This window comes from Lutjanus erythropterus, chromosome 18, assembly GCF_056507025.1.
Source record: "Lutjanus erythropterus isolate fLutEry1 chromosome 18, fLutEry1.hap2, whole genome shotgun sequence".
Classification (NCBI taxonomy): Eukaryota; Metazoa; Chordata; class Actinopteri; order Lutjaniformes; family Lutjanidae; genus Lutjanus; species Lutjanus erythropterus.
In genome coordinates this window covers 11,633,263-11,660,952 of record NC_139334.1, presented here as the reverse complement: position 1 = coordinate 11,660,952, position 27,690 = coordinate 11,633,263, and the positions used below count along the sequence as shown (strand labels likewise).

Below are 27,690 nucleotides of genomic sequence, written 5' to 3'. Positions count from 1 at the left end.
ATGAAGGGTTCTTCAGCTTGTCCCCCATAGAAGCCTTTCTGTTTCTTGTTGAAACCTTTTATAAAGGCTCCACCTTGAACCCTTTTGGCCCTTTTCCTTAAAATTAGCTCTGGTTCTTGAGCCGTCTTGAGTGCAACCGTTGTAACCAAAGATGTCATCAACAAGGGCGTTATACGATACACAACAGCCTGTAGAGTACGACATGCCCACTTTGGTTTCCAGGAAAACCTGCTATTTTGTGGTTTCAGCTGGGAAACAACTTTTCAGGTTCAAAACTAACTCATTAATGTTCCACCTACTAAGGGTGCTAATAAGAACCCACCAATGGGATTCTACTACGGACTTAATTATATTCCAAGGGTTTCACCCAGAACCCATCCAGGGAGTTCTACTGAGAACAAATTTATATTCCAAGAGGTTTATCTAGAACACACCCAGGGAGTTTTTATCAAGAACCCCCCTTTATATTCTAGAAACCACAGAGGGGGTTCTACCGAGAATTATGGTACAAGGAACTCTTGACAAATCCTTGAATGAGTCCCTCAAAATCCCTGAATCCTCCAAAGGGCACTATGGAGGAAAAGGTTTCTTAATGGGACCCTTTTTCTTCCAAAGAACCCCTCGAAAAGAGGTTCTACAGAAGCAAACAGTTCTGGGTAGAACCTCAGCCATTCAGGAAGAACCCTCTTGGAACCCTTATTTCTAAGACTGTATTTTAGACTATGTTTTGGAGATGTACACAAAACACATACGTGCAAAAAAACATTGTTTATGAATTAGATGGTTGTTATTCCAATCAGGGTTTCTTCCATTTAGTGCACGCTTCATCATCATACAATATGAGACAATGCCTGAGGCTTCCTTTGAGCGAGCTACAGGGCTCTGAATTACTGTAACCTCAAAACAGCACTTTATGATGATGATTTAAGACAAGACAAGCCCAAATAACGATTCAAAACTTGTGTGCCAATTTAAATAAATACTCATGTGCAGGCACATACACATTTTTTTCCATCTGTAAAACTCCCATTAGGTGTGAACCTACTGACCTGGGCCCCTTGAAAGTCAAAGATTTGAATCATCAGCAGAGTCCACTGAGTCAACAAGTTTAATTCTGGGGACTAAAATATCCCAGACCCAGGGTGAGTCTAAAAGCCAGAGTATACTCCGAAATGGACAGGTGTGGACATCACAGATGTGCAGCAGTGGAGGAAGAGAGGCTTTGCCCAGTCAGGCTTCAAAACGACATTACTTTCTGCCTTCAGTTCAGAAATGCTGAACTTACAGTTCACAGCAACTTAATGCAATACAGTGTCTAGCTTTTGTTTCATGTCTAGTGTCAGCAAAAGCAGCTGTTGCACATTTCCACCTGTTGTTACGCAGTAGCTCAAAGGATGTCTGCTTGGCAGTATAATCCGGGCTTTAACTGGGCTTGTTTACTATACTACATGAATCTTGTTCAAAAATTTTGGCAGTTCAATAAAGTGTTGCTTGATAGTCCTTTTCGAAAAAAAAAAAAAAAGAATAGCTGAGTATTTGTAATTCTGAGTCAGGTACAGCCCTACTAGGGATGTTAATGATTAATCATTAATAGACTGATTATTGTGAAGAATTTAGCAAATTAAAAATGTATTACTGAAAACTAATCTATAGTCCAGAAAAGGCAGTAACTTCACTTCATTTGACATTGTTTTGTCTGGCAGTGCCAGTTTTTGAAAGTGTAAAACTTAATTCTACCTTAAGATGAGAAGAAAAAAGAAAAAATTAGCAAAAAATTAGAAGAAATTTTGTATGTTATTAATTATTAACCAATTATTTGCATTTTCAACTACTGGCTCAGGAAAATGCACAAAGTTTGCAACCCTAACCTCTACTACTGACTTTGCAGTACTCTTGCATCAGGGAACACATCATCTGGAGACACATCTGTCCAGAAGCTTGCTGACCATTCGTATTTTCATTCGACAGAGCAAATATTGCAGCTGTATGCATATGGCACCTTTCGTGACATTCAGAAGAGGTGATTTGCAATCTCTCCACCACACTGACATTCAACAACACGGGCTCCATGTTATGATAGGATCTCTCTCTTTTTTTCCCCCTCTGCCCACCCCCTTCTTCCCCCTCTTGGGCTCTCAGAGAGATGGTACAGGCTGCGGCTGCCACAGCCCTGCTGTCAGACTGCCATAGCAGCATCTCTCTCCTTCTCTCAGCCCATGGGGTACAGCTGACAACACATGATCCTCAGAGCCAGACAGCCAGCTCGAGCACAGCAAGAGAGCCTTCAGCTAGTGCTGACATATTCCAGGGCCCATTTCAACAGATGGAGTTTTTACAGGTACCGTTTGGGGTAAAATACCTCGCTTGAGGGTATAGCATCTGGTCCATCACAAATTGGATAGTGTACCCCGTCTAAACCCCCCCCCCCCCCTCCACCTCACATCTTCAACCCCCATCACCTCACCCTTTCTTGCCTCTCTCTTTCTCCAGTATGCAATAGATGGGAAATGCCCATCAGAAGAAACACAACAGCCAACAAATGAAAAAAGTGCTGTTCTCTTAAAAATCATGGTTCTTAAATGGTTCCTCAAAAGGTTCTCTGGTTTTACAAAGAGCCATGAGAACACATGGCGCCAGTGAAGCAATACTGTGTTGATTCATTTTCAGATAAAGTTTCAGTCCGTAATTCCTACCAATATAATGCACTAAACATCCCAAGTATTGCATCAACAGATACAATTTGGCTCCACTCAGGTTTTTTTTCTACTCCTCTACTCAGCTAAGGTCCGTGACATGACACAGTGTTAAATCTCATTTCCGCAGCAACTTGAGCCTCGTGGACCACTCCAAGTCTCCATCACTCATGCTGCGCTCAATAACCTTGGACTCATATTTCTCTGGCAGTGATTTAACGACTTGCAAAATTACACTGCGGTTGGTTGGACCTGTGTTGATGTTGATATCTCTACTCTTTACTGTCCTGTGTCCTGTCTGTCCACTCCTGTTATTTATCATGACTTACGCAATGACACATGAGCAATGCCCAATCGGCCATTCATCTCCCGTTAAATAATTCGTGCCAGGCCGGGTCCAGATCAGAGGAGCAAGGTGAACTATGAGGTTTTGAAAACTGCAGCGGATGAATTATAGCTGTCATGAAGTTCCTCTGAAGTTGTGCCACCGAGCATCTTGCTAAAACCTGACAGGCTGTAAAAAGAAATTTACACATGCGAGGAAGTTACAGTGGTTGGATAAATGAGCTGCTTAATCAAGCTAGGTGGACTGTTTTTCTATGATAGAATGCCACAAAATTACCACCAAGTAATGTTGGAACTGATGCACATGCTGAGCTAAAGTATAAGAAGGCACTAGAAGAAGACTAGACAAGAAACAGACTCACTATTGTAGTCTAACTACCTTTCCACACTCCTTTGTTTCATATGTCACAGAAAGGGCTAAACCGGAGGTTCTTGCATAAAAACACAATTGGAGAGAGGGAGAAAATCAATATTTGAAGAGTCTCAGTCTGTGCATTTTAAGTAGTCTATGAGAGAAAAAGCATGCATATTCCACTATGTCTGAATTATTAACAATTCTACGGTTTGTCTCAGTATTGTTGGAGCATGAAGTCAGGAATATGAGAGGATAAAAACATTAATTCAGGAGTAATTCATATATATATGTGATTAATTTTATATATATTTGACGAAGGAATAATATGCAGAATTTGTTGAACCATTCAAAGTTAGCCAATGGATTTGCTTCAACAGCCAGCCAAAAAAAAAAACCCAATATAATAAAGTGTATCTTTTTGTGTACCATTTCACCGGAGTTCACATATTTTCTCACACTTTGGTTTGGTCTGCTTTGTTAGTCTAGAAATGGCAGTAACTGCACCACATTTTACAATGTTTTGTTTGGCTGAGCAGTTTGTTTCTGTAGCTGTCTCAAGCAAGAGGCTTATTGATTAATGAATGTTTCACAGAACTAATGGGCTGCTAGAATTGTGTAATTAAAACTAAAACTGTGAAAAAAGATATGCATTTAGTATCTTATTAATGATTAATAAATATTATTGTTAACATGTTCAAGTACTGGTTAAGGAAAATGTACAAAATTTGGGCCCTTAATTGAAAGGGATTATTTTTATGAGCCAATAAGTTGTTTATGTAGGAAAATCCTGCCTAGTATATCCTTAACAACTCGGGGCTGTGACTGTATGTTCAAGACAACTTGAAGGTATTTTACATGAACTTACACACAATGAACACATTTGAAAATATAATGTTAACCTCAGGCCAACACTCCAGTTTACTGTAAATTTCAGTTATTCTGAGAGCATTCCCTCCAGTTGATATCCCCAGTGACTCTTTATTTATTTACTTGTACTAATCGTAATTCAGTTCACGCCACTCCTTCGCAGTAATTACTACGTACTGCACATTGCTGGTAATTAATTTACTGAAAATGTGGTGCGGCAGCTACAACACATGGACGTATACATTACATAAACGCTGTGTGCAAGAAATGATAGATATTTACACTACAACATGGAGTATGTGTGAGCATTTTGATGGGCCCACCTTGCTGCAAACACAATTCTACCTATGTGTATGGAGGAAAATCATTGTCACCATGATGACGGCTTGTTCAGAGCCAGTACAACCTTTATTTTACAAAAATCTAATTTTACTATTGGTAAAGTGCGTTAACAATGTGTCTCTAAAACCACACAGGAACTAGAAAACTGGATTTCCTTTTCTCACTGGACAGCGTTGAATAGAGTTATGTGGTTTTGAGGTGTGGACTGTGGGTGTGAATTAAATCTACTAAGTAGCATGAAAAGAGTCTGTCTAAATCATGAAGGTACTTAGGGTTAATCTGGAATGGGAACAAATTGCATCCTATGACAAAAGAAAATCTTAATATCACTGCAAAATGTTCTTTTATTCCTTTGTCATGTCTGATGAAGATATGATGGACAGCAGCAACAATGAGATTAACACTGATATGACAGCAAGACAATCATGGCAGACAAATGGCCAGTAATTCAATCACTGGTGCAGGACATGTCATGGCAGCCAGTCTATTGACTCTGACAGGCTGCACGAGGTGCTGGCAGACTCATATTGACCCGGGGCACACAAAGTGCTGATGCATCATTGTGCAAATTAGAATGGGACTGGTCTCCTTCACCTTTGACCAGTGGCTAAGGAGAGGCAGACCTACAAATTGAAAAGAGAAGAAACTGACTCTAAAGTGAAAGATTGTAATTTTCTTGTGCCACATCAACAACCATCTTGGGTATATTTGTCACCTGTGTTAATGTTTTTTTTCTTGGTTGTCAACAGAAACTACAAAAAATATATAATTCTCCAGCCCATCTCGTACTCCATTGTCTTCTCACTCAAGAACAAGACCTCAAGATCCCTCAACTGGGGTAAGGACTAATTCCCTACTTGGAGCAGACAATCCACCGTTTTCCTGCTGAGAACCATGTTCTCAAACTCAGAGGGGCCGATCCTCATCCCAGCAGCTTCACACCAGGATGTGATCCATTGGATCCAATGAGTGCTGGACGTTACAGACTGATGATGCTATCAGGACCACATTATCTGCCAAAAGCAGCTTTGCATTCCTCAACCCTCAGAACTGAACATGCTTCGAGATCCTATCCATGAATATCACAAACAGGACTGGTGATAAGGTGCGGCCAACCCTCACCAGGAAAGAATCCGACTTACTACCGAGAACCCGGACACAGCTCTCGCTCTGGGCGTACCAAGATTGGATGGCCCTGAGCAGTGACCCCCTCATCCCATACTCCCGTAGCACCTCGTACAACATCTCCCAAGGAACCTGGTCATACACGTTCTCCAAATCCACAAAACACATGTGTACTGGAAGGGCGTACTCCCATACCCCCTCCAGGATCCTTGAAAGAGTGAAAAGCTGGTCTATCGTTTCACAACCAGGATGGAATCTGCATTGTTCCTCTTCAATCTGAGGATCATTCATTGATATTAATTCAGTGATAAAATAAACAAGACTAATTCTGTTCCAGAGACTCCAGTTATATAACCATCAATATATTAAATCTGGACACGCTGACACATGTATGATAGCTCCACCTCTGCAGGCTTGACAGTTTCCATTACACACACAATGTCACAAACATTGTAAAACTCAAGTATTTTATTGTCATCTTCATGTATTCACTTCGAGACTCACAAAAGCTGAAACTCTAAATAATTTATACTTGATGTTGCGTGTTCGTAAGTTGGAGCCTGCAGGTCCCAGCAGAACTTCCTGTCTGCCCAGGAGGTTCATGTTTTGGCAAATAACTAATTTAATAACCACTATTATTTACAATTTTCCGTGTTAATAACAAACTGCATGTCATGAAATCTGGTGAATTAAGTGAGTTACATACGATTTTGTAGTGAAATCTCCATCGCTCAATGCATATTGTATTATTAATTGGCAGAACCTGACCCCCAAAAAATGGCAGACATGCAGATACATATCAAATCGCTAACACGGCACCTATGTTTCTATTTCTATGGATCTTCCAACCCAGGAAAAATGGCTAAAAAAAATAACAGAAGAAATCTACATAATGGAAAAACTGTCACATCATTGGTGTTTACAAGAACACAGCTAGAAGAAAAGTTGAAAACTTATTCAGGAAAGAACAACTGATTTAGTTGATGAAACTATGAAAATGGATGGACTTCTACAAATATAAGTCCCAAAAAACACTTCTTTGTTTGTTTGCAAGTTCATCTGTTGGTTTTATGGGTTTATAAATGGTGAAATAATCAATAAAAACTGAAGTGAAAAAAAGAAATTGGGAAACCAGTGTTTGTGGTCTAATTCATCCACAACAACAACAACTGCCAACACAAATAATGCACCAGACAAATCCCTGCGCATATTAAGAAGAAATATTAGCTTCAAAGTATTAAAGAGATGGCTGCACTGATGAAGAATAACATCCTACGTCCCTTCAGTTCCCACTCCCATCACAGCTCGGATGCATGCTCAGCCACACATCCAGATGCTATTCATTAAATAATTTACGTCCGGCTGAGATGAACTTTGATTGAATTGATCTGGGCAAGCCCGGTGGAGAAAAAATGGTGGGGGCCACAATGTTTGGATCCGCTTCCAAAGTGCAAGAGAATGAGTGTGTCTGGAGGATTTATTGAACACATTACAGCAGGAAGCAGAAAACAAGCATCTCTTGCCAGCATGACTAATACCATTACAAAACAAAAACCATAGTTTGTGTTTAGGTAATTACTGTTCGGACACTGATGGACAGAGTAAACACTGTTGATTAACGCCTACGTCCATCCGCCATGATGCGAATAAAACACAGTGTCATTCAGGCTATTAATTTTACTGCCGTCTAAGCCCTGTTGGTAATTAAAAGATGTTTTGTCAATTTTTCTCCTCTTTTCCAGGGGCACAGCTGTGTCTGATATGCATAGGTGCCCAAAAGAGAACATCAGAGTGTGTGTGTGTGTGTGTGTGTGTGTGTGTGTGTGTGTGTGTGTGTGTGTGTGTGTGTGTGTGTGTGTGTGTATGTGTGTGTGTGTGTGTAGGGGAGGTGAGAGGGTGGGGCTCAATCATGGAGAACTAAGACACAATACAACACTCAGAACTCTCAACTATATAGTTCCTGTTTGACAAAACTGTTTTGTACCTTACCAATTACCATGGTCATGGTAAAGCACACACCTTATCTTTACTCCCACTACCTCATTGCACACTCGTCTTATGTTTATAGTGTGTTCTCCTAATTTATTTAAACTTTTTTAGATTTTAGTATTGTGTGCTCTTGTATATTATTCTTGTTTATTACACAGCTTTGTTAAATACTCGATTCCGATTGGTCAGTTACAGCATTCTAAGGTCCAGTCCTTCTGAAAAACAGATCATTGATCATGCACTCCTGGAGGAGCAATAAAATAATTTTGAATCAATAAAATAATTTTTAAATCAATATTTTGTGCCAAATTAATGTTTTTTTTTATTTACACATTTTCCACAGTATGTGGCTGTGTAAAATGTGGGATACTGTACAGTGAGCAGGTCATCATTGTGAAATAACCTTTCGGGGGTTTATTTCACAATAATGACTTGCTCACTGTGCATTATCTCTTACATATTTTTATATTTTAGTATAGTATGTGGTTGTATATTCTTGTAGGTTTTTATATTTTGGTGTGGTGTGTTGTATATTTTTTGTGTATATTTGTATATTTTAGTGTGACGTGTTACTGTATATTCTCTACATTGTTTATTTATTGGAAATTCTTTGGATATTTATCTCATAATATTTGCCAAGGATTTTTCTTATACTCTGTATTTAGCTATTTTAATTCATTTTGTTATTTGTCGGATTTATTTTTCTATTTATTTTTCTCTTCTGGTGTTCACATGTATCTGTCTAAAGACAGAATGGAAACTAACAAAGAAAGGTACTACAAGTGACAGACAGCACAATAAGTGGGGGCATATGAGGACGGGTGGAGGCAGGTAGTGTTACCTGTGCCATGACACCTAAGCTGCACAGCTTGCATGAGGCAGGTGTTGCCAGCCTCAGGGGTTGGACCGTCTTTCACCTTACTGTACTTGATATTATTCCACCGCCCCATGCAAGCAGAACAACACAGACATCGTGCATGCACATGAACATGGGCAAACAAGCATATGCACAAAGAACAGAGAGGTGGAGGGGTGGAGACACAGGCAAGGCAAGCAAAGGAGAAGGCACAGCACAAAAAAGAAGCTGCTGCTGCTTGCGTAAATTGGCTGATGCTGCCTTCTCTTTGCCAGATTAACTCCACAGGGCAAGTAAGAGAAGGAGGGAGGGAAAGAGTGCGAGCGGGGGGCTGGGTTCAGTCCTTTCATCAAAGGGTCTTTCTCTCCCCCCTTCTCTTTCTTTCTCCGTGTGAGGGAGTGCCAACTCCAGAGTGGGCAATCCATTCTGTGATTGCATGTCAAAGAAGTAAAAGCCACATTGTCTTCGCCGGAAATCACACCTGGCAGAAATAACAAGCTTTGCCCAAAGTCTTTCTAAACATTATGCATCCATCACACACTTTCACATCCTCAATTTTGCTTAAATTTAGTGCAACAACAACAGGCTGCATAATTTCCACAGAGGTCGACCCAGTGGATGCATTTGGAATAACAATGAATTATATGGATCATCCTCATGTCCCATTATTCTAATTCGAGCCCCACTGTCCTCCTGTGTTTGGGTGTGCTGTTTTCAGGCCCTACGGCCAGGATGTTTTAATCTCTGCCTGGCCCGAGGCCATGAGGCCGACCCTCAACCCTGAGAGACAGGTCTGCTGACACTCCCCTACTCTCTATTGTGAGGCTGTCACATCCCTCTCTCAAATCCCCAACCCACTTCTGTCTTCTTCTCTCCCGAGTGGGTGTAATTACATTAAGGAGTCAATCCATGCTCAACCTTCCCCTAACCACATCTCCATCCCACTGCATATTTTAGCATTAACTTTTCCATAATCCTAACCTAGGGCAATAATAATGACCTGTGTCCAAGTCCCCCCCCCCCCCACAATAGTGTTATGTATCGTAGTGTCTCTCATACCACTGTTTTGGGGGTCAGCCCACCCCGCCCTACAGGATCAGGATGCCCTGTCCCCTTTGAAAAAAACAATTTTATTTATTTTATGTTGTGACCCCAACCCCCCCCAAAACCCCAACCCCTTTTTCTAATGGACTTTAGTTTAGATAAGTCATTAAAAATCAATTATTACCTATATAGAATGAAATAAAATATTTTATTGTGGTACATTTTTCAGCTGTAATCACGATGTATACATATATGTACACATATACACACACATATGTACATGATTTGGCTTGTTCTGACTTCTAATTTTTCTTTAATCTTGTTCAGTTTAGGATTTAGTCAAATATCTGCTTAAATCAGTACTGTGCAGCTGTGCTCGAAATTAGATCGAGAAAAAGAGCTGTAATATAATTTACTGAATGAGATATAGCCTATGAGGCAAAGTTATGACAAAGGTACGTTTAAGTGGATGTCAGTGAAAGACCTGAATATTAATCTTACTGTAAAAGACAAGTGAAAGGCAAAAGGAGGTGTAGCCATGCTCTTTATGGATAAATTATGTCTTATTCAATCCAGAGGGGTGGAAGTTCACCGTGCTAATCAGATTTGGGAATATCCACTCAGCTTGATAATTGCTTTAGCACCAAACCTATAGTTGTAATTACATCACTTGGTTAATATCAGCATTCGGCTACTGTTAATCTAATTCGGTATGAAGTGGGAGAGCACTGCTCTAAAGTTGGCTTAATTGAGTTACAGGCTATCATTTTCAGCAAATTCGACCAGATTTCTGCGACTCTAAATGGATGATTTGCTGGTGTGCAATGTCCCTGAGGAAATCAGAGCATGATCAGACATGAAACTGAAGTGACAAAAAAACTGCTGCCTCAAAATAAAACATCAATCATGGTTTTACAGCTGCTTTACAATGGAATATTAAGCATTGATCAGCTATTCATCCCCACCTTATTACAGCGGAGCAGAAACAGAAATTATACACTTGTTACATACTGTAATATATTCAAGGTTTGGAATTCCTGTTTGAAGTTGTTTGATACGATAATGAATTTCACATCTAAGCATCAGTGCTCGTGTTAAATGAGTTACAGTAAAACATCAGACAATAAAATTCTTTCCGTTGTTTTTCATGCAGCTCTGATGTTTGAGGGACAGCTGTAGCTCTGTCCCATATATGTCACTATTTGAGTCTTAAAGGGACAGTTTGGATTCTCTGATGAATGGTTGTGCGAGATACTTGTTGATAGTCAGAGTATAAACTTTTTTCACAGCAGCCATTTTGACATGAAATAGTTGTTGATACTACGACATTAATTAAGCCAAATATTTCTCTCTTGAGCCCAACAAATCTCCTTGGGCGAAATCAACAAATTACCTTGCAGAACATGGAAGTTGCTGTTTTGTTTGTGTTATTGTGACTTCAGTGAATCTAAATTATCCTTTTAAAACACCAAAGCCACGCAATAACACTAATAAAACAGATCACAGCAGTGGTAGACCAACTCCCATATTCTACAAGGTAGAATAGCTAATTTCGCTCATGGTGTTTGGTTGGTTTGAAGAGAGTGATATTAGCTTATAGCCTAACAGTGGTTTCCTGTCAGAAAAGGTGGTCTGAGGGCAAGTTAAGTGGTGTTTATATAACATACACTTAGAGTGTGTATGAGTGATTGTCCTCAGATATGTTTCAATATGATGTCACAAAGCTAAAACAAAAATGAAACTGGAAAACTTGTTACTTCTAAAAGTCAAATGCCTTTTTTAAATGTAAAGCAGGGGCAGCTGAGGAAATACTGCTGTAACTTCCACTTGTATGAATTATCTCATGAAAGATCAAAGTGTTGCAGCCACATGTTCAATCATGTACAACCTTACTGAATAATTCTCCATAACTCCTCCATTGATTAGGAAGGAGGGATAGTAAAGTGTATCTACAGTGTCTTGAATTGCGTTTAGAGAGCAAGAGAAAGAAAAGAAACTCTTCCAGCACAAGGCAACAAAGCCAGGGCAACATCCCTCTCTTCTCCTTACACATACGCTTCAAAAATATTTATCCATCCTGTCTTTGCAGGGTGAAAACGATGAATTTTACATGGCTTCTCTCCAAAGACAAAAGTGCCAGGTTTGTGAAGAAGGCTGGCATTGTGGTGCCCCCCAGAATCCACTCCAGACCCCCCGCAAGGAAACCTCGTCTGAAGTTGCTCTGAGGAAAGGAGAAGCCTGCCTGCCTCATCGAAGCCCTGCTACTCCATATTCATGCGTGGATTTGTGGGGGAAGACTCACTCATCAAACACAAGGAAAAAGTCAAACAAACTCAAAGCACCTCCTTTTTTGGATATGGAGGCCTGTTTGATGTTTGCAGGGGTGCACTGTCATGGAAAAAATAACAGGCACACCACTGTGTTCTCTTTTGTGGTGCAGAGAATTAGTGCCCCTGTAGTTAGTCACCCATGTCCATAAAAAAAATTCCAGCACATAAAGGATCACTGCTGCATGTTTTTTTGTGTACAACTTTGGCCTTAATACAGAACAACTATCCATTCATTTTGTGAACAAGGACTGCAAATGGGCAGAATAAATATGTGTCTCGCAGCTGTTAAACTTAACACTAAATTAGGTTATATGGTTTACTTCCACATTTTGCCAAAAGTGCAATAGAACATTGCCTTGTTCAAGATAAGTGAACCTTAATGAAGCTCAGTGAATCACTTCAATCAGGAGGACTATCTTTACGCTACTCAGCCAATCACATTTCTCCCTCCTCTCTCCATCTTTCCTTATAATCAGCTGACTATGGTTTTCTCTTTCAGTTCGTTTCATATCTCTATGTTTTGTGCTGTACCACAAATTGCCTCTCAGTGGCATTAAAGTTTTGGAAGTCTAACCCAATTTTGTCACAGTCTCCAACAGCCAATCATATTGTTGCTGTTCATCCCATCATCAAAGACTCTTCATCTGCACCGGTCGATAAATATTTATTCACTCTAAAGTTTCTATGAAGTCTCTTTTGATTGAACTGTAGTCCAGAGTGGGGGTGTAAGAAAACATCACTACACTTGAGAATTGCAATATAATGTTTTGTGATACTGTATCGATTCTCAGAAACACTGCAGTGTTTCCCCGATATGCATTTAGTAGTGAAAATACACCGCTACTGAAATAGGACCACCACTGAAGGAACAAGACGAGAAAGAAGAGGAGAGGAGAGGAGAGGAGAGGAGAGGAGAGGAGAGGAGAGGAGAGGAGAGGAGAGGAGAGGAGAGGAGAGGAGAGGAGAGGAGAGGGCTGAGTCTCATCTCTTTACAAACCATTGTTATTCTGTGCTATCACATCCATGTTAAATACACTTGTGAGTAAAGCATGCAGGAGAGGAAAGGGGCGTCTGATCTCTTTAAAAACGGTTATATTATTTCATGCTACAGACACTTCATATCCAGGTCAATTTACAAACCTGTGAGCACCGGCCATATGTGGGTAGATTTCAGCAGTGGCGGGTAACACAGTTATTCTTCATAGCCACTTCAGTGAGTAGCTTATGGCTGGGAAATACAGCAATCTCAATATGGGATCTTGACATTTTGTACTCGATATGGATAGATCTACAGATGTGACGACAGTCAGTCTGCTGTCCCTCTGCTCTCCCTGTCTGCAGGATGGGCAGAGCTGCAGAGCTCCTCCTCACAAAGTGGACTGTAAGCAGCACAGCTTCAGAGCAGAACTCACTGAAAGAGAATGAGTCAGACTTTAGGATACATTTTACGACCCCACGAGTCATTATACATCAGACTCCAACAGTCATTATTCATCATGGAAACAAAAACCAAGTTATCAATCACTTGTTGAACGAGTTGAATGCAAACCTTCAGTAACCTGCTGTTCCCTGTTTATCCACAAACCAGGCTCTTTTAGCCATACAGAGTTAGTTATGATGAAGTACTGAATCTGAGGCCTGGAGGGAGCCTTAATTCAGGAATGTTGTCAATAAAGACAGCTGACAGATCCCCTCAGAGACTTTAACGTTGCATATTATTAAAGAAATGCCACAAATTAAAATTATGTTAATTTTGAAAATGTCAGCATATTTAACAAAATAACACACTAAAATAACACTATTTGATATCACAACAATGTGGTGATGCAAGTTACGTTGCTGCTACAACTCCATCCTAGGGAAAACACTGCGTTTGATTTTGTAATAAATGCAAAGTTTTGCGGAGGTCTTTCGTTTTGCATTGTGTTTAAACTCCTGACTGCTAGACAGCAGTGTTCCTATCTAATGCTACTGTTCTAACTACATAAAAATGTATACTTTTTAACTCAGATTTTATGCATATGATGGCTTTCCAACTATTGACCTCCTTGGCTAAAGTATAAGGAATGGGAGTCACACCAATAGAACAACGATGCCTCCCACAAGTGTCTATGAGAAACGGTTCATGAGTTATGAAAGGGATGTGGTCATAAGTTTGGTAATGCTACGTGACTCCATTCAAAAGTTGTGCATCTTTGTGTTATAGGCCACTCCCACTGCCTTGCCCTTTTTTGCCAGTTGGCCTGAACAGATAATCATGACCAACTTTTCCACAAAACATTGCAGGTCTGCAAATCCAGTTGGAATTTGTGTGCCTTTTTGAAATAGGCCACACCTATTGCCACATCCTCTGCCATGAAAAAGGTCCATTAGCCAACTGGCATGAACACACAAAAATAGCATTATATCACATTTCTTACAGTATCATAATATATCACAATATATTGAATAGTAAGCCCTGTATTGTGATAAGCATTGTATCTAATTTATAAATCCAGTTCAAATGCATATGATCAGACACTTTCAGCATTTTATACTCATTCAAGGCACAGTATTACAACTCAATGCTTGTGAGATAAGCATAAGTCAGACCAAGTAAATTTTGTTGGGCACATAGCTCCACCCTACAGCACAAACCACAAGGATTTCTCTACAGGAAAATTGTACAATGTTGCACTGCAGTGTGGTCAAAGTTGAGCCAGAAGCAACTATTTGATAGACAACCGAGTGTATTTTGCTGGAGCCGTCTGCGGCAGCAACCCTGCTTTGCCAGCACAGTGGTCTCCTTGAAAGAGAGAGAGAGGGAGACTGTGTTATTTTTTGATGCAGTGCCGTTGTTGGTCTGAGCGTGGCCTTAGGATACACATGGCATGTTCACGTGTACCACAAACCAAAGTCATAAAGGTTCCTCTTCAAGAGCACTACAGATGGTTTGAAGGTCTTTTAACGGGCAACAATACGCACCAAGCATTTGTGTGTGTTTCATGGCTGTGTATGGTTTTGTCAGAGAGGATGAGAAGGGCTGAGGCTGGCTGCCAACAGATTGTCAAAATGCCCTCAGTGCAGAGTCCAGCTGCTGATTGTACCATTTACATGTAGTTTGCTTTTATCCCGCCATTCTTTCCACACAAAGAGAGAGAAAGAGGCTTTTTTCTTTTAAAGTAATATCTTTAAAATGAGTTCTAGAGCTGCAATGATTACTTAATCACTAATCGATTAATTGTTTTAGCCATTTTCCACAAAAAAAAACGCGTTTCCACTGCAGGGACCAGAATCTAAATAAGTTCTACAGGCATCATTTAACCCCCCAAAAAGTACCTGCTTGGGTACCTGCACAAGTGCAGTAACTTAAAGTAACATTGCTGTGCACAAAAATGATGCGTAAAAACGGCTGTTGCTTTTTCATATGACAGCTGACTAGTTTGCCTGATCCTAATGTTTTCTTCCTTGAAAATTAGTTAATTGGACTAAAATTTGCAGGTACTTTGGGCACCGCAGTTAATGTAAAACATCTGCTGCAGAATCCTCAAATTATAAAAGAATGGCATGGATGGAGGATCCTCAGATCCACACAGCAGGAATGAGAAAAGGCATGTTCTCAGGCACAAATGTTATCTATTACTAGATTTAAATTTACTCAATGTAACTGGCTTATGAGAACATACATATCCCCTGAAAAAGTCAATAAATTAATCCCAATATCCCAGACAGTTGTATGAAATGCAGAACAGAAAGGGGGACCCTATTTCATTGTATTTGTACATATAAGACTTTTGGAAAGGAATAATTAATATAATTTCCATGATCATCCACAAAGAAATCCCTTTGTACCCAGACACCTGTATCCTTGGTTTTATTCCCAGAGCATTAGCTCTGAGAACTCATGAAACTAAGTTAATTAACCAATGTCTTATACATGCGAAGCTTCTTATTGCAAGGTATTGGAAGACTGTTCATTGTCCACCTTTACACCTTTAGATCAATGAGCTGTCTTGTTGCATAGCGACTGAAAGGCTTACAAAAACAATCAAACAAAAAGCCATATCTGTCATAAAATATGGGACTGACTTCTTAGTGACTGTACCCACCCCACCCGCACGCCCTTTTTTGCTTCTTTGTTTGGTGTGGGGGTTTTTTTTGTTGTTGTTTTTATTTTTTTCAATAAAAAATTTTCAATCCAGCTGATAAAGAAGCATGTATGTATGCATTTCTATACATGGGTATGTGTACGTTATTCATTACTAATGATGAATGAATTATTGATTCATCTACATTGATGGCTCAGAGTTTATCAGTGATGAGACAGGAGGGAGGGAAGAAATTTAAAAAAAACTAAATATTGTAACAAACTTATTATGACAATGTGATGCACTGTGTGTAAAAATATATGTGTAAAAAAATCTCTTATTTCAGCTTCTGAAATGTGGATTGCGGACAAAAGGAGACATTTGAGGACGTCACTTTGGGCTTGTGAAAACAGTGATTCATTTATGGATCAAACAACTTATCGATTTATCAAGAAAATACTCCATAGATTAATCAATAATGAATATAATTATTAGTTACAGCCCTTGTTATAACCAATACACACAAATTTGTAGTTTGGGAACTAAAAATTTAGAAAACAGCCATGCACTCTTGGTTCAGTCCTTTGTAGCACTGTAGACTTTGGCCATCATATCATCATCTCTGGGCAAACCCTGCAATCCATGGGTTACAGTACTTTCACAAAACTGGGCACGGTGAGTTTAGCATGTGCCCTCATTTCTCACAGTGAAACGATGTCAGAGCTTTTCTTCCCCATGCTGAGAAGGGAGAGTCTACTACATCTATGGCAGCTGTGCACGAGTGCCTGTCAACATCTCAGCCAAGATAAACTGTCTGTGCATGTAACTGCATCCAGCCATGTCATATGAGATGTTTGAGGCTGTTAACACTACTACACAACTGCAGTGTAATATAGGACCCAATCAAATCTCCAAACAAGCTACTAACCAAGAACCCAGTGTTTCCCTTCTCAAGAATTGTTTGTCTTCTTGACTTCTGCCGGTTGTTATCGTGTTACATTCTTCGTCAGAGCATTTGGAGGTTTTATGGTGATGTGATTTATATGGGCTTGTGGCACGTTAATGATGCCAGGGAGCCTTGCCTGCCATCCATATTCATGAACAACTGTGTTAGGGGAGCTGTGGAGATTGAAGGAGGAGGAGGGACTGCCACACGTCCGCCAAAAGTCTCCCGAGCACAAAGTCTGGATGGTGGAGCTGCGGAGGCCTCGAGTTCACATGCCTGTAGGCACTGGCCCACCTGTTCATCCAGACTAGTCACATTCCCAGAGAGAAGATCAATGATCACGAATGAACAAAGAAATAGCATGCTGAGATCTGGATATTTAATGTGCATCTGCCAAACTTTAACCTCACATAGTGGCTATTAGCTTACAAATTACAGATTGTGACAGTGGACAATATTTATGACTCCTAATTTTTGCTATTCATTTTTAAAGATACAGAAATCTAGTGGCGTTTATTTTTTAATGATGAGTATAGTTGAAAACTAGAATAAAAATAAATCTGAAAAACCAGCACTACTGTAGTTTAATAAAAGACTCCGGCAGAGTCATGCATGGGTCCAGTTCAAACCCACTGCCTGCAATTATCTCCAAGTCAAATTCAGACCTGCTTGTAACTGTTAATACAAGTCCCATGATCTGACCCACACCCGTGATCAAATACACATATGCAGTCACTCATTTGTGTTCTCAACTGGCACCACACCTGTGCTCCAGCAGCTGTCGGCGTCTTTTCATCGACAACGTGCCTTGCTTGCTCTTTTTATAACATTTGCTTTTCTGTAAATAGTAAAAACTGAAAGTGATGAGCTGTAATACTTTGAAATTACAAAGACTAGACATGACACATGTGAGATCCAATACTCACATGGTTGTAGTACTTAGAACCTGAACCATCTTCTTGAACCAGTCACAACACATCCCTCCAAAATGCAAAGCCAGACTGATGGATTTACATTGCAGTTTGCAAGTTGCAAGCATTTCGACAATAAGTCACAATATTAAGCCTGAAAGGCTTCCATCAGCCAACTGGGAGGACATCACCAGATTGCATCTCATGGCAACAGACTGGCCAAACAGGAATAATTGTATAACTCCATATTCAAAATCAGCATGGTAAGCAAATCTCTCATTAATTCATGGCTTCCCCAGATTTGTTACAGTCACTGACAGTGTCCAGTCAGTAATTATAATTCAGATTCAGATGATTGTAAAACACTGTTATTACACATTTGCCTATTAAAATAGCCTATTTAACTCTGAGGTGAGGCTTCAATTTAAAACCACCATTCATTCTTGTCTATATCAATAGAGAAGGCAGCAGGATTTCACGTCCTATTAGCGATCATGACCTAATCAATGAGCTGTGCCTTAAAACAGCTGACAGCTAATTACGAGGGCAGCTCTCTGTGTGTGCCATGCCATTCAGGTAACCAGTGGTAATTAAAGAGGAGGAAGAAATATCTGTTGAAGGCTGTTCATAGCCCAGCAGAGGCGGTGCACAGTGAATTGCACAGATACTCCAGGGTGAGGCCTAATTTGCTCCTGAGCAAATCAATAACCATTTCATCTCAGTTGCTATGGAACAACATATATACAAAAAAAAACACAATGAACATTACCTTGGGGAAATTGGCACCAGGAATAATCTCACTGCTGCTATTTTGAACAATGTCTTGTTGCTTCACTTGGAAAAGAAGGCAGCTGAGCGTTGTCAAGGACATTATTTTGTGTTCGTTCCTCCATCCACTTTCATTACTGTAACAACAAGGACTAAAGTCAAATTGCTTTCTTTAACCACAGTACACAATAAAAAAACATGCACTTTAGTTGTAAAAATGATTTCCCCTATATGACAGCTAACCAAACAGAATCACACATTCTACTACACCAATCATAAAGAGGAGGCTGGTTACAAGTCTCTGTGATTTTAATACCTGTGGGAATCATACGGGGCTCCACAGAGAAATATAATCATAAAAGAAAATAATTAGCAGGGTCCTCCTGTAGAATAAAAGTCATCCATGAATCTTTTGATATCTGCAGAGATCTTCACACACACACTAGAACATTCATGACTTTAGAGCAGGATTTTAGTGTACTAATTCAGACAGATAACACATGGACACGATTGCACAAATCCAAGTTTCCTCCTAGTTCGCTCATAATCTTTGTCACTCTCCTCCAAAAGCCCATACTGCCTGTCAGCAGTCCTACTCATTACCGCAGTGGTGAGAGGTCCTGCAGGGCGTGCGAGAGTGGATATGCCTGTCTCTGACAGGTCAGAGAGGTCATACTTTAAAGAGGACTAGATGAAAGCTGGAGTTGTGAGTTCAGGCGAACAAGTGACGACTTTGTTGACATGAAGTGACCGATGGCGGCCATACGACTGGAGCACTGGACGAGGGTCTTCTTGTTAGCACATGTGAGGGGGCAGTCGAGAATGCCATATGTCATTGTGGCCGTGTTCGTCTTTAAAGTTTGTCACTTAAAGTGAAACTGAACCTCTGTGCGCTTAACCTGTTTCTACTTTTTGAAAGGCAGTAGCAAACCAGCAAACAATATCAAACAGTCAAGAAGTTAAATCAGAATCAAATTACATAAACTAAAAAAAATAATGAATGTATGAATTAGTTAATTATTAATTTAACATTAAACAGTTCAAAAATATCCAGTATGTTTGGAACACACTAAACATGTGGAGAAGATGAAAATATACCTGATGTAGCTCTTTCTATGGCGTTGGAATAAAAAAATACTTAATATTCTCCTCTATTGTTTCCTTGAATAGCAGACAAATGGTTTCTATTTTAACATGATTGTCAGCTTTAATGAAGCACAAACCAGAAACAAGTAAGAATGATCCAGTCCATCAGTAATTCAGAGAACACATTTATTCCCCACCTTCTTTTGGCGATGAATGAATAGCAGTAAAAAAGAGGGGGGATTGTACCAGCCTGCCAACCAACTCAAATAGGCAAACAGCAGGACGTGAGCTCCCTGCCAGACGAGCCGCCATCACAGCAACTGTTGCCACGGCACAGAGCTGCCAGCCCACTTTTGATTAGCGAGCATCTTGGATGTGATTGGCTACAGTATGAATGGCGAGGCAAAGAAGGGTCTTAAATGTTGTGTAATTAACCTCTTCACTCGCACATATTCCACTTCAGACATCACAACTACTGACAGCCTCCTGTCAGCAACCTGCACCAATCAAGCTCTAATCTGGGAGACAGAGAAGGAACACAAAGACAGTGTTTGGGCTGTCACCACCGTGGTGCGTCTCAAACTGTCTGATGAGACAATGCACTGTATCTCAGTGTTGACAATGAAGGGGCCCCTCACTGCTGCAACAAGGAAGGATTAAAAAAAAAACACCCCACAGCTATAATCATCATCATCTACATGTGTAAATGAAAACAGCACACATAATCAAAAGGTGTGAGTGAGGGGCAGATGAAAGCATGATGGGCAGAGCAAGGCTTTGTCTGATTGGTGGATTAACCCAGAGGCTGGACTATGACAGTTTAATTAATTTTTTCAGTCACTGTAAAAACATGCAGAATGTGAATGCAATACAAATTATATCACAATAAGTGAGGTTAGCAGTGAGAAAAATACAAAAGGCTTAAACATAAAAAACATATATATTATATTGCAAGACCTTTCATTTCTACTTTTGAAAATGAGAAAATAGAACAAACAGATTTCCACCCCTAAATGTAATATGTACATCATGGTTACTTCTCAACTGGGCTACAATCCTGACCAGCACCAGCACCTCTTATCAGTAACTGTAACAGAGACCTGAAACCACATTATCCTCTGCATTTAAAGAGTCATAGTTCAGCTGGGAAAGGATGGAAGCTCTTATAATTTAATTTTAGTCATTTTATTGATTAGGACTGAACCAAATAGACATGCTCAAGAGAACAAGATTTGTTGGCCAGGGCATCTCTGGACTTCATTATAATGCGGTTTTACCTTTATCAAAAAGTTGCAGCTTCTGTGATTCAGAAATTGTACTTGCATTATTATTATTATTATTGCAATGTTGCATTACTGATGTACCAACTGAGAAGGGACAGAAAGTAAGAAAATAGTGAACTGAATATGAAGTCAACTCAGCAGAGAGAAGATGCTTCAAAATGCAAATGTAAATGTAATCTTTCTGAAACTATATGCTGTCAAATTACATGAAGTATATGTTTTTATAGAGGGTCACTGAGAGCCAATTAGAAAATACCTCAAGAGGGAATATTATACTTAGGGTTTTGAAAAACTGCATGATAAATGTCCATCTTTCAGTCAGGATTACATTTAAATATGAATGATTGCAGTAATATGCTACTTGATACATACTTAACACTAAGGACGCACCGATACCGATACCAGCAGCAGGTATCGGTCCAATACTGTCTTCACGTACTCCTACTGTACTCATAAAACTACTCCGATACCACGTCACGAAAAGTGTAAACGTAAAGAACCGCCATGATGCAGAGTTCAAAGTGTTTGCTGATGCTTACCCTCTTTTTTTGGACGCGTCGTCATCATGAGCGAGGGACTCGCTGTCCTCAACATCATCCATTAATTACCGCAGTGACTTTGGAAACTGTCCGTATAATTCCATTTAAGTCCATGTAAAACTGAAATAAATGCAGAATCCACTTGTAGGCCACAGCCAGCCGCTGTCCAATCAGTCCTGCCGGGTGTAAACTAGTTGATGCCTCTGCAAATTAATCCGAAGACGAATAAAAAAACACCGTCGCCACCAGTCTGTACCCCATTTCTTCGTAATAAGCTGCTACAACTTCTCTTTGTGTACTTATTCTTCATAAAAAAAACAAAACAAGGCCTGACAGCACAGTACACCCAACTTCACTCTTTGAGGTTCACAGTGGGGTCAACAAAACTGTTGCACACATGGTACCACACTCATACCTGTCCCCCCTAAACAATGACAGGTAGGAACTAATTAGCTGTTAGACAAGAGGGACGTGAGGAAGAAACTTAAATACAACACATATAAATGTGTGATTAAAATACTAGATAAAATGCTGTAAATGATAATGAAATAATTATTATATATCACACCATTTATGATAGTGAAATTAATTCTGCAAGTCCGTAATAATGTTGTGAAATTATTATACTGAAATATGGTTGCACTTGTAGCATGAAACCACAACAGCAATTTGTTGGATTTGGAAAGTAAGCATCTAATGAAAATAAAACATGTTTTAAAAGTTATTGTAAGAATTTTAATGGCATTATTAAGTGCTCGTATTGGTACTCAGTATCGGCAAGTACCCAAATGTCAGTACTTGGTCTGAAAAAAGTGGTATCTGTGCATCCCTATTTAACACCTGTCAATACAATTAATTGCACTTAAATTGTATCACATTCTGTCTGATAATATTACATATCTTGGTGCAGTTTGTTAGTTTGACCCCTGATCCCCACACAGAAAACAACGGTACCAGATTACACAGCGCAAAGACCCATCAGTGCAAGCCTTTTCCTCGTGTCCTTGGGCTACGTGTCGGCTCAGTGGAGTGGGGAGCCACCCTGTAGCCCGGGTGTTGCTGTCCACCAGATGGCTACTGCTGCTGTGAGCCAGCTAAGAGCCTGCCTCGTGGCCACTGAAACTTAAACGTAGAGGGAGCTGTCGGTTATGAAGAAACGTCTTCAGACAGACTAATTAAAAGGGTCTTTTTCATCACGCCTGCCCATCTGTTAAGAGAACACAACCTGATGGAATGGCTGGCTGTTCACTTTCACTATGCAATTAACAGCAATATTTTAGTGAGCACTTTTTCCCTTTTTTAAATTATTTAGCTTCTTCTATGGGATTAATTAATTTTCTTTATGGCCAGTGATCTCCTGAGTGCAATTTTCTGATCTTTAAAGGAGATGAAACCTTAAAAAAAAAAAACTAAATACCTGCATAGGAGAGCTCCAAGTCATTAACCTGACTGTAGTGTACTGCAACCTAACTAACAATTAATGTAATCAAGGACTTTACTGTCTATTTTTTATGCTCAATTGTGTAGAACAGCTTTTTTAAAATCATGAATATTCATTGCTCATTAACTGCTCACATCAGTATTCTAAAAGCATTTTAAAACAGTGTTTCTAAACAAAGCCTTTATGTAAATCAGTGGTTATCTACAAGCAACCTGAACCAAGGGACCACAAGACCACAGATACAACAAGGTCAGCACATGGAGAAAGAGAAAGTAGTTCTCCTCATCACTCTCTGACAAGGTCAGTGCACCATGTATTGACCAAACATGATAAACCAGTGACTGTTGCATGAATAACTAGCATTTAAAATCATATTCAGTAGTCAGTTCTGAGCAAGTCCTGTGAAATAAGAATGACATAAGAATTAAAAATGTAATGCTTCATCTTGACAAAAACATAAAACATCCAACTCTCCTGTTACTTCTTCCTCCACCAGCACTTTTAGACTACACATGGCACCGCTATCTCACTGTCAGACAACACTGAGGCTGGCTGTCTGTGTATGTTTACATTTTCATCACCTAGACACTCATTACCTTGCCAGCTTGTAGGTCAAAACACAACAGGCTGTTTGAACTCATGACCCACATCCTGCTCCTCATTACTGCCCGGACCAGATAGGCTGGATGAGGACTTGGGGTGTTCAGTGATGGTAATAACAAGGGAGATGATTCCCATTACAGTCAGTACCGGTATACTAAATTATTAGCCATACATCAGGACCCAAAAATTTGTCACCAACTGGCAAAGTAAAATGCATGCTGCATTTCCTCAAGTTGCTACCAGCAGTGAATGAGACAAAAAGCAGCTCTCAACCCTTTACCGACATTCAACACAGGAGTGAATTCATGATTTACTTTTGTAAGTTTGGATTCTGGGGAGACTCCAAATTTCTCTTTGGGTCTTGAGCTGAAAAAGTTATTAGGAACCCTCGCCCTTCATTATTAGACCTTATTAATGGCAATGACAGCGAGTTCCCTAGCCACTCTTGCCCCTAGTGCTTGTTATATTACCACAGTAAACAGGGTTAAATTGTCAGTGATAGATCATTTCAAGAGGCTAATTAATTCACATTCACATTATGGATTGCGTTGGTTTGATTTACTGCCTGCAGTGTTATCTGAGCTCAGAGGCATGTTGTTGAACTTCTATAGCCACCCATCCTGAATTTACAGTACATATGAGAGAAAAGCCTTCAGGTCTACTTCCCTTAAAGGCTCCAGTCTTGGTGCAAAACTCCCCACACACGCAATCTGTTTTGAGGATGGAGATGTCAATGGTTACGACCCCCCTGAAGCACGACTATGCAGGCAGAAAGACTGTGTGTGTGGCTTACATCTTGCCTATAGCCCTTTATAATTTAAGGACTTTTCTCCACGCCAGCTTGTTTTAATTACTGTGAATAAGTGGCAGCATTTGGTCAGGTTTATGGGTCTTCTTCAAAGAGTGAGCTTGGTTTAGTCAGACCAATCTGTGGGACTGCAGAGCTGTAAATCCAAAAACTGAGCAACTACTACCACTAACAATGTTCTGGGCAGATGCATGCAGTCTAAGAGGGGCAGGGGGGGGGGGGGGGGGGTGTAGGTTCAAAAAGACTGTTCTACTTTAATATGAACATTCAGTCTGACTGAAGACATGAGGTCATCTAAAATGATGCATCACAAAACGAAAGGAATTAAAAGAAAATCAAAGTGTCATTTTCTTTTAGAGATTTGTAGGATTTAACTTCTTTAAAGTGTCAAAGGGGCAAAAATCTCATTTACAAAATGCTCTGACTCACTTTGACCAATTTGAACAGACAATAATGGAAATAAAAACATAAGACTTGAAGGGAAAGATATCAAATGGACTGAGACTTGGAGTTGACTGAGGTAAAAAATTCTTTCAGAGAGGAGTGAGTAGAGTTCCAACACAGGGTCAGTGCTGGGTTGGGGTGAAAGAGAGAAGAGTGGGGGGCTCCTGACTTTTCAGTGAACTCATTGCTATTCTCATACAACACCCAACTCCCTGCTAATGATGGGAGCCCCGAGGCAAAGTGGGCTGGGATACATGGGGGCTGACTGTGCTCAGCACAGCCTCAACAGCCATCAGACGTCTGCAGCAGCCCAGGCCAACTGTTTCCACTCAGACAGCAACTTCCTAAGAGCAACGAGGTACAGTCTGAGCTGACAGGCTCTTGAGTGATTTGTCAAAAGGCTTTTACTGTCTGCCAAATCACTACAGGCTGAAGATTAACTGAATACTAATTAAAAAGGATAAAATTCCCTGCATTTTATTTGTCAGACTCACGTATAGTGACACATTTGATTTAATTCAGTTCTTAGCGAGGGGAATTGAGAAGCAGAACCGCTGAGAACCGGTTGCAACTTGTCGGATCCATCAGAATCATATGCCTCCGAGCTTATCAGTTCCTTTAATCAATGACAGTTGTGCATTGCAAAACAGGAACTTCAGACTCATGCGTCTTGCTGTAAACTTCCAACAAGAAGGAGTCGTGGTGGATAACAAGGAACAGTCCAAATCGTGGCGTCATTTCATGAAGAAAGATGACAACAGTGTTCATAATGTCTGTAAAGTCATCATTTCAAGTGAGAGTTAGAACCAAGCAGCACATCCATAAGAGCCAGGGCTGCAACTAGTTTATTATAAGTTTCATTGCTGATTACTTTTTACCGATACAGGCCATCTGAAGCGATGTGTCTAACACATTAAAGTCCAATGCATCAGATGCATGAGTGAATCGTCACACCCCTAATCATAACATAATCAATTTATTGTTGCAGCTCTAGTTAGGGTAGAACAACTAATCAAAAGTTTAGCAAAATTTCAATATGGTCTACTGGTCTAGTTTTTAAATTGCAGGGGGTACAATATTTCTTAATGGAAAAATGCATGTCAGAACACCATTTTAAATTAAATATCGCTGTGCTGCAGAGACGTACTGGCCTACACATCATCTACGGACTTCTGTTTTTGGTGCAGATTCTTCTGTACAGTTAACTCTGACTTGGACTGTCTTCACAAAGTGTCAAAGAACACCAAGAACCACTGAGACCGAGACCAAAACTCACCCAAAGAATTTGATTTGAAACACACTGACCAGCTGGTCTTTTCAGTCGGCCAAATTAACCTCTTATGCTTTTGATCAAAACAGAATTAACTGGGAGGAGGCAAGATGTTATTGCTCAGCAGGGTTCAGTTTCTAGCTGAACACATTCTCACGTCTACAGTATAACACCCAACAGGACTTCATGTATCACACTGAGCAGAGAGCCCTCCTGATACAGAGAGTAATTAATCACTCTGGACTTGCACGTTCTCTCTTTTTATCTCATTTCCCATATACCAAACTCAGCATTTTAACAGTTTTGCCAATTGGCTTCTGTTGATTCAAGTTAGCAGAGACAACTATGTTCTCCCACAAGGAGCAGCCATCATCCGCAAAATCTAAATTTGTTTGTGAGATATATGTTTTTTAAACAAAAGACCATCTTTAAAGGAAGACTTTAAAGGACACAAATTTCTTATCATGTGAAGGCCTCTTCAGGTTGTTGTATTGCCCCCTTTCACATTCACAGTCTGCACTACTTACATATTAATGCTGTTTGTTGTACATTGGATCTTTTGTAACCAAACCACTTACACACTACTGAAGTCGCTCCCCTTTTTGAAACCAACTCCTAAATCGTAATATTGCCCTTACCACAATAAGATTTTTTAATCATGAAAACATTTATAACAATGTGTTGGGACAAGACAATATGGCACACCCCTAATAAGTCCTTCATAGAGCCCCACTTCAAACAATACTAACTACCCCTTTCATGTCAACATGCATTCTGGTTCCAGCTATCATTGTAACCCAGAGTAATGGACAATCACTTAATTTGATTTTTTCAAAGTGCTACAAATGCACCTTTAGGCCGTGAAATGAAATTATATCATGGTAACATAAACCAGTACTGATGTAGCCTATTTTTTTGTGTGGTGTGAAGCTGTAACAAAATAATGAACTTATTGTCGGCACCCACTGTTATGTCTTTCTTGGAAAAGTTCAGTTTAAATGATTGTTTACACATTGCATTGTGCAGGGCAGGCACACAGCAGTTTTCAGTCATCAGTCAGAGAATTAATGTTTCTGGGTGCCACCATCACCAGCGACCTGAAATGGAAGACATGCGGATGTTCTTCCTCAGACTGCTCCGGGAGATGAACATCTCCCCAAAGACTCTACTCAGCTCTACAGAGCCACCATTGTCCTCGCCTCCTCCATCACGTGTGTGGTACACCGCATCCTCTGCCCACACCAAACACAGACTGAGGCCTACAGTTTGAATTAATATCCAGGTCTTTCATCTGCATATTTGTGGCCACTGACGCTATCCAATTGAGTAATATTTCAGAAACGTAACAGAGGTCTACTTATGTAAAAAATTTAAGTACTCAAAATGTACTTAATGTAGCCCTATTACTCCTATGTCTTAGGTATGTCACTTCAGTAACATTCATAGCCAACAGTTAATTCAGAATCAGAAACATTGCTATGGGTGTTTACGCAACTCTTTTTTTATTTTGTGTGACAAAATGAAATGAAAATATATATATTTTTAGACTTTCTATCTATATATAGGCCACCCATAGGT

General features: G+C 39.9%; 1 long non-coding RNA gene across 1 annotated transcript in view; it reads right to left on the bottom strand.

Annotated features, from left to right (window-relative positions):
- LOC146310708 (uncharacterized) overlaps window positions 1-21,677 on the bottom strand; it is a 126,671-nt gene extending 104,994 nt beyond the window's left edge. The window contains exon 1 of the long non-coding RNA XR_014772270.1: window positions 21,547-21,677. This is a non-coding gene — a long non-coding RNA (uncharacterized LOC146310708). The remainder of the gene's footprint in view (window positions 1-21,546) is intronic.
- Window positions 21,678-27,690: the final 6,013 nt, after the last annotated feature.